The 15,425-nt window shown below is 32.8% G+C and overlaps 1 long non-coding RNA gene across 1 annotated transcript; it reads right to left on the reverse strand.

Moving 5' to 3' along the window:
• Positions 1 to 14,514: 14,514 nt before the first annotated feature.
• Positions 14,515 to 15,369, reverse strand: LOC126915493 (uncharacterized). Its single transcript, XR_007710212.1, has 2 exons — positions 15,240 to 15,369; positions 14,515 to 15,156 (listed from the first exon to the last, which is right to left on the reverse strand). It is a non-coding gene; the product is annotated as an uncharacterized LOC126915493 (long non-coding RNA).
• Positions 15,370 to 15,425: the final 56 nt, after the last annotated feature.

The raw sequence follows: 15,425 nt of genomic DNA on the forward strand, positions 1-15,425 counted from the left end.
TTTTACCCCTTCCAAGGAACCGACTCCCAAAATTCTTCGGCGAAGATGTCGAAATCACCGAATGGCATTGGCCGACTGGCGGTGGTAGAACGATGACCGACAAAGGAAGAGGCGGTGAATGTCAGACAAGAATTCGAGGAAGAGCAGCCAGCAGCGAAAATCGCACGTGGTTTCACCGTGGATCCTGTACGGATCCTCGTCTTACCAAACTTGGATGGAACAATGGATGCGATCGGCGTCAGAAAATCCGTCCAGAAGATGTATAGGGCTTGGTATTACCGTTTCAGGCTAGCTGAACAAAGAAGATGATTATTTAAGAGCATATGAATTTATGGAGATGCAAGTGATGGTTATTTTGAGAAAACGTTGAGAAATACATTTCGGTGTTATCGCAATAAGATGCAATGTTCTGACAATGTTTACAAAGGGAGAGAAATTTTTTATGCAAATAGAATTAAAATATTGTAAATTGTTATAGCAAAGAAATTTGTTTAGTTGCAGTCAATTTCCGAGGACACTCTTTCATCACTCTATTTTCGTTTCTTTTAGGGAAAAGTGAAATAGTAGATTGTGGTACTGATACAACAACGTACAATGCTGTAGAAATATTTATATAGGAAAGAAATCTTTTCATGCTGGGAAAATTAAAATATTGTAAATTATTATAATCTTTATAAGCGGGATTTTTTTCGATGCAATCAGTGTTTCAAATTCAGTCTTAAAAGTATTTTCGTATCATTTCATCTGCATTCTTCGTTCATCGTCTTACAACTATTGACAAAGATGCACTGATTCAATCAGTACACTCATACAAATTCAATTAAACTGTATTTAATAACGAATAATTAAAACAAATTTACGAATATATTAATAACCAAAAGTAAAGTAAATAACTATTAGTATATTACAATAATATATGATTATTCTTATAATTTAACTGCGCATTCCTTTTACAGAAAATGCAAAATTGAAATATTCTAATATTAGTGTAGATAATCGATCGAACCTCTTCTTAATGAAAGCATGTATTAGTAAAAACGATCAAGCGCTCGGTTGTATCATAATTCATCCCAAATTGGATTTAGTCTGTCGTTACAACACATGGATCTTCACCATTCACCGTCGTTTACATTTTTCACAAATTGATCGCCGATCGAAGCTATAATATTCGGAGGTCACGCAAACTAGTATTCATCTCTCCGAAAGGTGAATCCCGATATTCAGTAAAAGTCACGTTCGATCTTCTCTAACAAACATAACCGATCAGAAGCATAATGTCTGATTTTATCGGCAATTTTTACGTTACCATGACACGGTAGGGTTAATTGAGGCGAACAAATTATGCTTACGTTCAAAACGTTCACTTTATGCAGCATTTCCGTCCGATATTTTTTCATAACAATCTCTTAATGAAGAATGGAAAGTTACTTTTTAGCTTTAGGTGTTACTTTAGGTGTAGCTTAAATTAAGCAATAATATTATATTTATCACACACATACATTTTCTCGTATTCATATTTTGTTATATCTTGACAATTTTTATTACTACGTAATAATTCATCGTTACTTAATATTGGTTTTCAGAAATCACGATTGACATAATCGTTTAAAATTAGCGGTTAATCAGAAGTTATACATATTCATTATTAATCGCCAACTCGTGATTCAAAATATTACTTAGTTATCGATTATTACAACGGAAGATTATTCGGATTATTAAATTATAAACATTATAAACGTCGAACGTTTTATGATTTTAAAATAATTTTTAAAAAATTTTAGCGAAAAGCGACATACATTACGCAACGATATAATACTTTCGCTTTATTATTAGTAACGTTATTAATATCGTTACTAGTAAATCCAATACCACTATTAAACACATTAAAATATATTCATATTTTAGGTAACTTTATCTCTCTGACGACAGATCGGAATTAGATAATTACCGTTGAAATATTTTGCGGTTTTTTAGATTCATTCTTTCCTCCAGTAGCGTTTCGCAACAGTGGCGTAAATCGCTTGATGGAACCACCGATGACATCTTGTTTTCACGGACTATACTCGTTTATAAATCTTGCAAATATATTCAAACCCGCGAGGATTAAAAATAAAGATCGCGGGGAAGCGTCTCGTATAGGATTACGTCAAATCGACCTTGCTGTTGCTTTAAGTTACTCATTCTTTTCCGCGGAACATTATAAAAGCAGAACAAAGACGTCCTTCGTTCTCTAATTTCTCTAAAAAAACGAAACAAGGGATCAAAGAGAAGAAAGAAGGTACGTGTGGAAGTTCGAAAAGAAAGTCAGTGGGTGTTACGTAAGCGTCGGAGGCCATTTATGGCATAAGGTTTATGCTAATGCTCAAAAGAGCAAGGCATCGTTGCAGAAGAGGAACGAGACGATATGGAAAGGGAAGAAGATGAGTCCTGGTCGCGAGAAGATCTATGTTCTCTGTGTCACGATTCTTTCTTTCTTTTTTCTTTTTTCTCGAGGCCTCTTTTTCTTCCTTGGGATTTTATATCCTTGTAATTGATCGAAAGCTACGTAGAATGGCAAACGACGCGTATAATAAAGAAGGCAGGCTCGTTTCATGAGATTCCCATGTAGTTACGTTTGCGTACTCGACGTTCTTTACCCATTATCGATTGCAAGACTTCTAGTATTCTTGTCTAGACTTTTGCAAAAAGATTTCCGTGAAATCGTACATCACAGGTTTAAACAAAATAAAAAAAGTTAAATGAAATTTTTAATTTAAAGCTCGAATGATGTTTATTTTATTTATATCTATATATATGGTATTTATATTGTTTTAATATATGTATATATGTATTGTAAATAAAAAGAAATATATACTATGAAATAACTTTTATAAATAGCGTTAAGGAAAAAGATTGTTTGGAATAAATTATAATATAAGGATGTGGTACTATTGTATTTATTCTAAATATTTAGATTGACAAAATTACAAATTTTTAGGTAAAATACATATTTATTATGAAAACCATTTTATAAGAGCTCGTATCTGAGGAGATTGTTATTGATTTAGATTTTTAGATGCGTATAGATTGAACCTTAATGCCCTGGATTTCTACAAGAGCGTAGGTAGCTTTGAAGGGATACGTTTTCATTTTGACAATGAGTGATTTGAGATAATCGATTCTTTTGTTGGCAATGACACTCGTACAATTTCGTCGAATCATGTATTTGGAAACCTGACATTCAAAATTCTTCTTGTGACAGAGTAAAATCGCTTCTGTATTTGTTTAGACAAGAATTGATGCGAGAGAATTAACTTGCTACTTTATTTTTGAATGGAAGTGTTTACGAAAAATAAATGTTAGGTGTGAAATTACTAAAAATAATAGTTAAAGTACTGAAGCAAAAATAACAATTGAATCGCTATGTTTATTTAAATTACAATTGATATTCTTTTTTACAATCACATCAACCCATAATGGCGACTCAATAGAAATAGTAAGCAAAGTATTATAATTTTTGGCAAACATATTCATTTGTTTTAAAAATTTTGGCGCTTGTAATTTTCGATTCAAATATTTTGTAGAAGAATTTTAATAATAATGATTCCATGTTCCTTTTTTATTTATTATCTTCTATGTTCTATTTCGATAAATTCTACGCAAACTTTAATAGCAACTTTTATCATACAAAAATTTTGTTGTTAAAAAAAATAATCATGTCGCGAAGTAGAAGTTATAATAATTAAGGCGATAAAATTTTCATCTAAATTGTACAAAATTTAAATGCAGATTCTTATTTAAGACATACTTTATCACGCCATAAATAATGTTCCTAATGTCACTAAAATACAGAAGGGTGAAATATTGGTTATAATGATGCTTGGCTATCGTCTACCAAATGTCTCTTTCAAAGTTATTAAGCTATCGACTTAAAACTAGAAAACAAAATTTGTCAACGGTTTAAACAACTGTGCCTATTTTTAAACAAAATTGCATAATTGATTTTTGTCAAACATTCGTAGACAGGTTCTTCTTTGTGGCACTTTTCATTCTCCAATGTTCAGGAAGTATGTAGAACTTCTAACTCCAAAAGATCACTAATTTTACTTTTATCTTCCTCCAAAATTTAGAAAAATTCTTTACATAACATTTACTCTTTTAAGCATTTAAAAGTATGTTATCATACCATCATAGATGATTAAACTTCCTTCTTGTAACCATTATCGATAGCGAAAATGGTTTTTGACTACTTTCGACCATGGTTAATTTTGATCGACCTTATTGGTAATTAGTAACCAACATTACCACTTTTTTATTTTATATCTCTAATTTTATATAGCCTATATTGTTGTTCTATTCTTTTTGTACAAAACGCATCGTAATAAACTTGTTTATGTAATACACCGTGTATTCATCGTGTACAGGTGACAATCGTAAACCACATGATTTATGTATCATTAGGACTCGATGTACGCGTCGCGATCGCAACTTAGAAGATAAGAAAAATGGCACCGAAATCGATCACGTTCTTTCCTATTCCTGTTACTTTCGTTCGTGCATACTTTCAGTGAAATTTTCGTTGATCAGGTTTCGTTAAGACGTTTCCCCACCCACGGGATCCTCTGCTCACAGTGAATATACTTACTTAGGTGGCACGACATTAGATAATCGGTTGAGTTCTTGCGGGCTCGTGCATCGGCGCACGGGTCGTGACTTTCCCCCTTTTTGCTGCAGCTCATCGTGAAGCGCGACGATATTGTATAATCGATTGTATACGATTCGATGGAGAATCCTCTTCCTCAGATTAGGGGACATAAATTTTAATCGTTTAGTAATGGATTTAACTTGGCAACAAGCGGTAACAGCAATCGTCATTGATAATTTATGATTCGTTTCTTTTTTTCTCGTTTCTTCTTTCCTTCATTGTCTTCTTTGTTATGAAGACGAAGCCTACGTTTACTGATTACCCTTCTGCTTCTTAGGTTTTTTAATTACACGTTTAATTTTTTATTTTATAAAGAATTATTAATTCTGGTGATATAAATTTTGTTTTTACATTTACAATAGCTATTTTAATGTACTCTAAATGTGGAACAATAATTCGCTCAAGACATTTTTCAGACAAATAATGCAGACAACCTGGTAACTTATTTAATCATTTGATTTTTTATATTTATATTATTATAGTATCAGTATTCTATCCTACGTTGTATAATATTAAGATCTTTGAGAGTTTAGTGTACCAATAATTTTAATATACAATTTCTTACATGTTTAATAATGATTAATGTACAATTTGTTATAATATTTTTTAGTATACAGACGTATCTTCTTATAAGATAAATTTATTTCTACTTTTAAATGCACAGTCGATGTTTTATTTCTAATGAAATGTATAATCAATGACGCTAATGCTTTCTATAAATTGATTGTGTAAACTTTTCAACTTAGAAACAGTCAGTGATGTAAATTCTTACCTATAATTTTGAAATTCCTGATATGGCTTTTAAGTGTCTTTAAAATGTTGTTTGAAGTACCTTATACGATAAAAGCCATTGGAAACGACTCTTTTGTCTTCTAATGATTTTGTTGTATTGCCTTTTCCTCTTTTTACTAAAAATTGTTTCCAAAGATCAGTCAGGGAATACAATTTATTGCAATTCTGATGTCAATACCTCTCTAAAGAACAAAGAAATATTACTCAGAGACTAGAATAAATCAACGTTAAGATCGAACTAAACGTATTTTCATTAACCATCAGTCCGTTTTATCTTTTCGATCGAACAACCCCATAGAAACACAGCAAATGTTCTCTGAAGGAGGTCGCGAGGTAATCAAATTCCTTCTACCTTTTTAATAGAAATTGTAAAAATTACAGAAATAATCACGATGTACATAATAGCGTATTATAATTGAAAAATTTGTGACGGTGTGTCTCCTTTTAAATTTCCAAATGCAAGATGTAAATGGAAATTTTGTTCCCTTGTTTAAAGATAGTAAGCCTTCTATCGCAAGATCGCAACATGTAAAATAAATTATTAATAAAATTAATAAATATTAATTATTTATAAAATATTAATTAAATATAAAATTAATAAATATTATCATAATTGTTCTTGTAAGTATAATTTTGTAGCCCATAGGTTGCATTGAGTCCTTTGAAATTAAGATAACAAGTAGGGTTATAAATCCTAATTATACAGTCTTTAAGGAGGTATAAGAAATTGACACATCATAGCTGATAATACATAAAAAATAAATAACAAGTTATTATTAATATGTCAGATATTTTGTCTCGTAATGTAAATAAAGATTTATATTCAAAATGAAACAGTATATTGATGAAAATATTTTAAAGATGATCACTTCATCATATTAAAATCCCAAGAATTATAGTTAAATATTCGTATTAACCATTTGCATTCCGAGAATTTATTGATAAAAGTAATTCGAGTAGATTTTCGAACAGAAAAAAATTACAAACGTCCGTGGATTTATACAATAGTTTATATTTCTTCTCTTTCTTAATCTTTTGTCGAAGACGAAAGCGAGCAACAATTTCAGTTGTTATAACGATTAAAATAACAATCTTGACTGAAACTCCTGCCAGTCTAAACCTGATTGATACGTTATATATTTTGTCGAGGAGAAACCGGAACTTGTTGAAACCGTAAGCGAGGTCAATTATTTCGTCATGTTTCTCACGGGGATACTGACTTGAATACATCACTGATATCTTCTCGACCAATCTTGTGGTTCGTGCAACAGATGTAAAGCGTTCAAACGTTACGTTTGCTTATATAAATATATCTAACGAGTTTGATTATCGCGATGCATATCAGAGTTGAGCTGTGATGACGATGACCGAAATGTGGTCTTCCTGTTTCACTATTTTCAATTTATTAATCCCTGGATAAACTACCAGAAGCCGTAGAATAAAGCTTTCGTTCGTGTCATCGTCTGATGGAATGAATAAATTATCCCTGAATAAGGATACTTCTATATTCTAGAATAATTTCATTTCTGATTGCAGATATTGGTACATATATAGTAAAACAAAATAAAGTATATCACTAGAACTATTATAACAAAGCAAATTGAAGCAAAAATATTAATATTATTATTTTATCGATATCTTTAGATAGCATCTTTGAGCAGGTATAACAAATTCGAAAGAAGCTTGGTAAAAGGACCTTGAAATCAGGAATTCAGTTCCTCAGTTGAAGTTGATGCTCTTATAGAAAGTCCATTCTAGAAAGTTTTCATCCTCTAATTTATTGACTAAGATTGATTTTATACACAACTTAGCCTATTCCTAAATTTATATACATAAAAAATATTTTATATAGAGGATGCCTTTTTTCTTAAAAAATTTTACGAACGCATACAATATTATCCTAATTAAACAATTGAAGTATCCACTGTTATAGACATTTAAATTTGTTACAAAATGCATGAGAGACCCGCGGTCTAAAGATAATATAGAGTTACATAATTTAAATAATCACTTTTCAAATATTCTATCGAAACAACGTCCAAGCGTCCACCCACACAATTTTATCGAAGAAAAATTAACCAAAGATAAACTTTTCACTTAAAATCTTCCTACCAAAAGCAAACGCACAGTCACTTTATAAATTCCATTTCATCCGTCATGTGTTCACAATCATTCTCTCGATTCCCAGAAAATTTCACTCTCTCTCGAAAACACGATCTTACGACAAGACGATTCATCGTTTTCTAAGTAGTCCCGTTCCATTGACGTCGATTAGTGTACTTACTCTTGTACATGACAAACCACTATATATATATATATACACTGGTTAATCGAACAATAATTAACCCTACAAGTCGAGTATATCTAACAAGGCTCGTCGTGTCGATCCCATTGAAAAGGAATAAAATGGTGAGAAACGAGATGAGCATACGAAGTTGCTTTTCAAAGAGGAACCCGCGCACGAGAGTGAGGGATTTCGTAAGAATCGAGACTGGACCACACGAGGTCGACGTTGTCGTGGTCGTCGCCGACGACATCGTCTTCGTCGCCACCGACTTAAAGGCGCTTGGTTGCGTAACGAAACTAGCGAACACGATGGCACGGATCGGTTAAATGCCACCACTCTGTCGGTAGACAACCACCGATACATAGATACTATACTCTGTTGCGTTCGCATCGTACGTTTTTATCGTTGGAACTATCCGAGACACTCACAGGTGAATCGATCCTCTGTTAATAGTGGTGCTTGAGGTTGCGAGGGTGTTTCAAAAATGTCAGCGATCCGCGGCGCTTTGTAGATGATAGACGTTAGACTGGCTTGTTTCTGTAGAGTTGGATAAATTAGTACTCGATTTACGATCGTACGTCATTGAATTTTGTAGTTTAATAATTTCGTTGGATTTCAGAGCGGTGAGGAGTTATTAGTGATGAAAATTGGAATTAATTCATTATTATTGTGTATGGGGACTTAAATTTAAATATTAGAAATTTAGAATTTCCAGTTAACTGAGCATTATATGAATTGATTTGGATTTCATTAAAAATTGTATTCTATTACTTTAATTAAATATTCAGGACATTAATTCAGATTCAAATTCGGTAATTATATTCTGTTGTGATATATCTAAATATCTCAGTATAAGATAGAAAATATTTGCAATTGTGAATTTGGAGCTAACTAAACATTATATACGATGTTTGTATGTGACTAAATTTAAATATTAAGAATTTGATTGAAATGTGATGAATTTTTATGTACACTAATTAGGTGTAAAATTAACAATTATAGATAAATCAATGTGTCAATGACATTTGTAAACATCGATGATATGATATATTAAAGAACATATTATTAAAGAGATCATACAGAGTAGATGAATTAACAGTTTCTATGATCAAATGCATCATTATTTAAGTATCTATCATTGTTTGAATGCAAATCATTGCTCGCAGCTATACCTACTTTATACTTGATTTATTAAGTTTAAGATTTCAAGAATATTCTCGGTAACTACGCTTTTATACCTCGTACCTAATGATCTAGCGGAATGATCCATTTAAATACTATGAGACGTATAATAATACGCGTATATAACAATATGTAAAACTATTTTGTAATGACAATCACAATAGACTTTCAAATGGCTCTTAAACTTTATCTTGCCGCCTGCCAAAAACTCAGTTCCAGGACACTTTACATCATCATAAGCAATCGCAAAGCACATTATGCATTCGTGAGGTTTCAAATGGTATCTCGGATTAAAGAGAAAAAGGAACAGCACGGTCACTGATGATACAAATCTACCCCTTTACCTCGAAAGTGTCGTTTAGCCTGGCCGTCGTGAATCATGCTTCGTATACAAGACCGGTATCGATCGATTTATTTCGTTCGTGTCCTGAATAAATTATCGATAACATCCACAGAAGAGACTAATCGCGAATTCAATTTCCTCCCCTTTCTTCGAATACATACATAAGTAGCATTGCGCTGGTGGAAAAGATAAAACGGTGAAATTTCACCGATATTCAATTAACACTGAAACGCATCATCTTTGTAACCGGCTGCTTAATACGCTTTCTCTCTTCAGACCTTCTTCCAGTTATTGTATTACGTAATTTCGCCGTGCAATTCAAATGCCAGCGGGCATTACCTTACCTGGATCAATGGAATACCCAATTGAACGATTTTTTTCTTCCTTCTTTTCCTTCGGTTATTGTGATTGCCTCCAATTAGTCGAGCACTGATTTATGTACAGTAGTCGTTATTAACGTTCGAACACCACGTTGTTCGAGAGATTACTGCTTTACGATAATGTTACTGACTTAATTATCTTTTAATAAATACTCTTTTAAAAATACTTATCATACTTAATAGAATCGTAAGTTTTATTTATTTAATGAGCACAATTCTTTCCACGATAAGTAATAAGCTAAATCATTGCACATATATGATCAGAAATAGAAATGAAAGTGTAGAATGAAAGAATACATTTGATTATGATACAATGTGAATTTTTATTATTTTAATCGATTATTTAAACCAAATGATTTTGGTGCAAGATTGTAGTTGGTTTCGAGATAATATTAGGTTCTATTGGAACAAAATGGACCATACGTAATTCAATAAAATAACATAAGACAAAAAGTAATATGCATCGATTATTTGCTTATAAAACGAAAGAAACTTTTGAGACAACCTAATATATTCGAAAATTAACACGCAAACTTGAGAATTATGTGAATTGAATAGAAATGAAATGTGTACATAGAGCATTGATTTGTGAAGAAGAAATGAGTAAGTCACTTCCTATTTCCTAGTGACTAACTTTCATTTTCAATTTGATATTCTGAAAGTTGCAACTTTTTGCGAGTTATCTCACATGATCTTCAAACGTAGGATTTGTATATTTGTACTAAATATTTTTCAATCATCACGTTCGTGTCTCATTACAGTGCTAAAGAAATTTTAAAATGTTTCGTACAATATACGTAATAGATTCATAAAAGATTTCTACAGGTGTTCGAATACTTTCGTGAGTCACTGTAGATCAAGTCACTTCTAGCAAGGGTTAGAGAAGAAGCAACATTATTGGCGCATCAATACAGTTGGCCTAGATGGTTTCAACGATATCTTGCCATAGTATCGCGGTTCACAGGCCGACGTGAACTTTCCGTTCCAACGTTCCATGGCTCCCCTAATCCTTCGAGCATCCTTCTTCGGCCATACTCACGCGAGCACAATTGATTTATTTCGCGGATTCCAACGACATAACAGTCACGCAAACCGCGGCTATATGACGAGGTCTAACCACCTGTGTGCTGCAAATGTATACATACCGTTGCATTATGATCTTCGTAAATCATCAGGAATCTTTCGAGTGCTGCTAGAACGACGCTTCGCGATAAGATAATTTTCAGTAAGCAGGATGCGGGTTTCTTGAAGAGCATTGAACGCAAATTTTAAACGAGTTCGAGGAACGCTGAAGAATCGAAATGTAGTTGAAAGACAGCATTTTTTACTTTCATTTTATCTATTTTAAGTTGTATCCAGTTGTATCCTGCGAGTGCTATTAGCGGCTACCATAATATAGTTGCATTTCACAGGTTTATACAACACTATATATTAGAATACATTGGACTAGTCTGTCATTGAGTAGTCATACAATATTTACATTATTATAAATAGGCATATTGTTCGTAACAGATGTCAATTACAGAGATGCCGTTGCTTAACTGTAACTAGTTTAATTGAGGAAGATCCTCTTAAGGATCCTCTTAGGATCAAAGACGTTATGTTGAAACACAGCACTTGTTTTTTTGATAATTAAATTGAAATAAAACTAGGAAGCTTCGGTATCTTAGTTTAATGGCTTGTAAATTGCTTACATAAATCATTTTCTTGCCACTTGTTTAACTTGACACGTTTTTTATTTGGAAGTTCTCGTTTTAGTGGTAGAAAGAAGCTGATAAAACATATTAACAAAAAATAAACAGGTTACGCGTCGGACAAATTTTCTTAAATAAAAACCGAACAACATATCTTCCGCATCATTGCATTACTTCATTCAATTAATATTTATACAACGCCATTAATAAACCTGTTCTACGATAGTCACCGTCATTGAAGTGAATTTTCTTCATTGGCGCGATGGTAGTTAGCTCTGTTCAAAGGCCACTACTAGGTAAATCATATTCAAACCTGAAGCATCGATACGTCGACATCGCCAAGAAAAACACCAGTTCGTCTCGTTCACGTGGAAATATCAACGTCGAGTACTTTGCGATAGGCGTTTCGATCAACCACAAGTGTTAATCGCTCCTCCTATTTCTCCACCTCTTGCTTACAACCTTCAAATTATTTCATCACGAACTAGGTCCCCTCTATAATTAACCAATCAAACAAATTGACATGAATTATTGGAAATAACTAGAAATAGTGAAATGTCATATACAATAGTTTAAACCGAAAATTGTTCGGATAACCGAGTAATTCCGATAATAAACGTTCGCACATAATGTGATTATACCAATAAGTGTTTGTATGTATCATGGGTCGGATAATAGACGCTCGGCATTAACTTGTTCGGATGAACGAGGTACGGGTAAAGAAAGTTTTGCTCAAAAAATTTTATTTATAAATTATTTTCCTTACAGGTGAGGATATTCTGTTGGTGGTTTGTAATTGATGTTCATATCAAAAGTTTTAAGTTTCTGATTTTCTAAAATGATAAAAGCACGAATGCTTGTCTTCATTTGGAATTTTTTGTCTCTGCAGGCATTAATTGAAGTAAATTTGTGCGACAGAATTAAATATACGATTTAATGAAACTTAAAATAATTTATTCATTTTTGCAATGAAGGTTTTGTAACGACATGCGAGTACGTATAGTTAGTCGCATTATTTAAGATAGTAAATTAGCGATCAAAAGCTCGTCCCTACATAAAATTGTGAAAGTATCCTTTTTACGACGTGACAGCTGACCTCTCGATTGATTATTGCTAACTCCACAACAACGGCGAATACCTGAGAGATAAGTCATATGAAATTATCATCAATATGCTGTGAATAATAGTTTCATTTAAGTACAATCATCTACACCTTGTCTAAGGAACGTCACTATACATACATACAATCGAGAAAAGAAACAAGTGGACAGCTGGTGGAGGCAGGTTCAATTAAATTTAATCGCACTGGTACTAGTGCCATAATATTCAAGTTTTATTTATTATATATCCTTATAGATTTTTTGATAAATGATTGAAATTAATATTTACATCTCCCCTATCCCAAAAGATCCCTATTTAACGAAACTGTATCTATACTTATATCTACTACCTGTCCACTTATTTTTGTCTGCAACTATATAGTAGTAGAAGCATAGTAGAACTATATATTATAATTTTTCGAAGTATCCAAATCATTATGGACAAGAGTGGATATTCACTCGTGAAAACATGAAAGCGCTTTCCCTAGTTCAAGTACAAATTCGCAATACTCTATCATCATGACAAGGACAATAAACGCATAGCGAAAGCTGTATCTCGGTCAAGGCAAGATAATCAAGAATCACACGAAATTATTATTTTTCACACGATATTCTTCCATGCCATCCGCTGGCCTTCGTCTTACGTTCTCCGTGTCCACCTGTATTGTTCGATATTTTTGGAGAAACAAGTATCTCACGGCCGACTTTCCTCGTCGATGGGGGCAAGTGCATCGTCGTGGTCAGAAGAAATGACGGTTGCGGAAATGCAATTTCGCCCGAGAACGGCATTTCGGTTCGAAGCCCCTCTTGACCGATCGTGACTCGTGTTGTCTCGCTATTGCGACAGAACGGCTCCTCGTTACCTCTCATGTAGATGCAGCAGTACGACCTTTGCAGTAACGTTGCGCGATTGAAAGAAGACGAAGAGGAACAGTGATAGAAGAAGGATGTAGTACCTGACGAAATTCGGAACTCACTTTTTGTCTAGCGAACATCTTAATGTTCCGTGAGATTCGTATCTAGAATCTTACGTTTATGATATTTATGAAATACGCTCAAAAACGGAACAATGATTACATAAAACGGAATTGTCGTATAGAGGAAAGTTTTCGATCTTGCAGAATTTATATTAATTTACCTGCAGATTTTTTACTTAAATTAGGTTTTTATTTGGTTGATTTGTTAAATAAATAATTTTTTCACATATTCGACATATCTTTATTACCATTACTGCTGTTTTTTTATTACCATTATTACCATTATTACCATTACCATAAATGATGCCAATAAACTTAGTATTAGCTTATATTATCAGAATAATTTGTTCGTTTTTTTATTATTTAACATCTCTGTAATGTCGCGTTATTTTTGTATTGGAAATTGACAAAATCTGCCCTTCTGTTTTAAACACCTTATACGTACAAATATGTATATAGAGAATTTTCTCATGCACTTACATATAATAGAATTTACACATTCACTAAAATCATCCGCCTTTTCACAGTTTCCTATGAGAATGTATAATCGTTTAACGAATTTTACGAGAGTTACGTCATTGGAAAAGAAACATCAGCTATTACATCATTTCAAGAGAAAGGGTAAACGCGCATTATTAAGTATGGTAACGTACAAGTCGGTAAATGCATTTCCTTTACGCGACTATGGAAAATTCCTCGCTATTTTTTTTATTCCTTTATAATACGTTATTATCATTCTTGAATGTGTTACTTATTCTTGTATAATCGACTAAAAAAATGTGTGAGATCAAACAGATGCTTCTCCTGGAACTGTTGAGTGCTAAAAATGACTTAAAAAAAAACAGGGTTTAGAAGTTTAATATGTATTAATATTCTTAATAAATGCTTGTAGGAGTTATTTCTTCACCTTGGACTAATCATGTATATAAAAAAATCTTAAAAAATAAAATATGTGAGAAGAGAAATCGTTGAACTTGTCTATATTTTTTAGCCAAAGGTATAAATTGTGTAATACCTGAAATGATACGATAATATTTCAAAGTAAAATAGATTCATATGTACAAAAAACAGCATCTTCTTTATAAAAGCATTTACTTTTTCCTTTATAAAAGAATTATTACAGGTCTTAGAATAGATTCTTATTTTATCAAGTTACTAATCATCTTTGTTAATTTTATTTTACGTCCTTTTGCGCCTTTTCCCAAGCGGGCATATTCCGGGCCATTTAAGCGAACAGTAATAAAGTCACGTTCTATTGCCATTTTATGATTCACTTTATAATTACAAGATGGTTTTAATCGAATTGCTAAGATTCGTGTGATCAAAATGACATCAAATATTCGCACCAATTAACCCCTTGACGTACAATTTAATTGAGACTAAATCGACATTATATACTTCGCATATGATAATTACTATCATTATTTGTAAACATCGCATTGCCATGACGAGTCAAATTCGTCGCTTAAGATCAAATGATGTATGATTAAACTTCCAAAAATCCTTAACAACTATACCATGATTAATCTACATGTTTCAAAATCATATCCTATCGACCAATATTCCCAGTTGCACTTACATAATCAACAAATACGTACATACGTACACAGTACTACTATTCATCGTCTTTTAACTCAACCAAGTTGGCCTCATGTCCAGTCAACTAATGTTCCGTCATATTCGTTAAACAAGATCTTTCCATCTGATTTTTCCATCGCTACATAAGTCAACAAGATGGTAAAAGCTCGACGAATGGACCGATGAAAGCAGATGAAGTGGTGATTCTCAACGTTTACTCACGTTTTCCATGTTGTTGTCGGTACAGAAAGATTATCGTGATGTAATTGCGCATCTGACACGAGCATATTGTCGACGTACACTGATATCGTGTGTCGGAAACCGCGTGGAAGAAGTACAAACGAAACAACGCAGGCTCGTTGACATTTCTGCAATTTCACACGTTTTTTACCACGATTCGCGGCTAAG

This window comes from Bombus affinis, chromosome 4 (genome assembly GCF_024516045.1).
Source record: "Bombus affinis isolate iyBomAffi1 chromosome 4, iyBomAffi1.2, whole genome shotgun sequence".
Classification (NCBI taxonomy): domain Eukaryota; kingdom Metazoa; phylum Arthropoda; class Insecta; order Hymenoptera; family Apidae; genus Bombus; species Bombus affinis.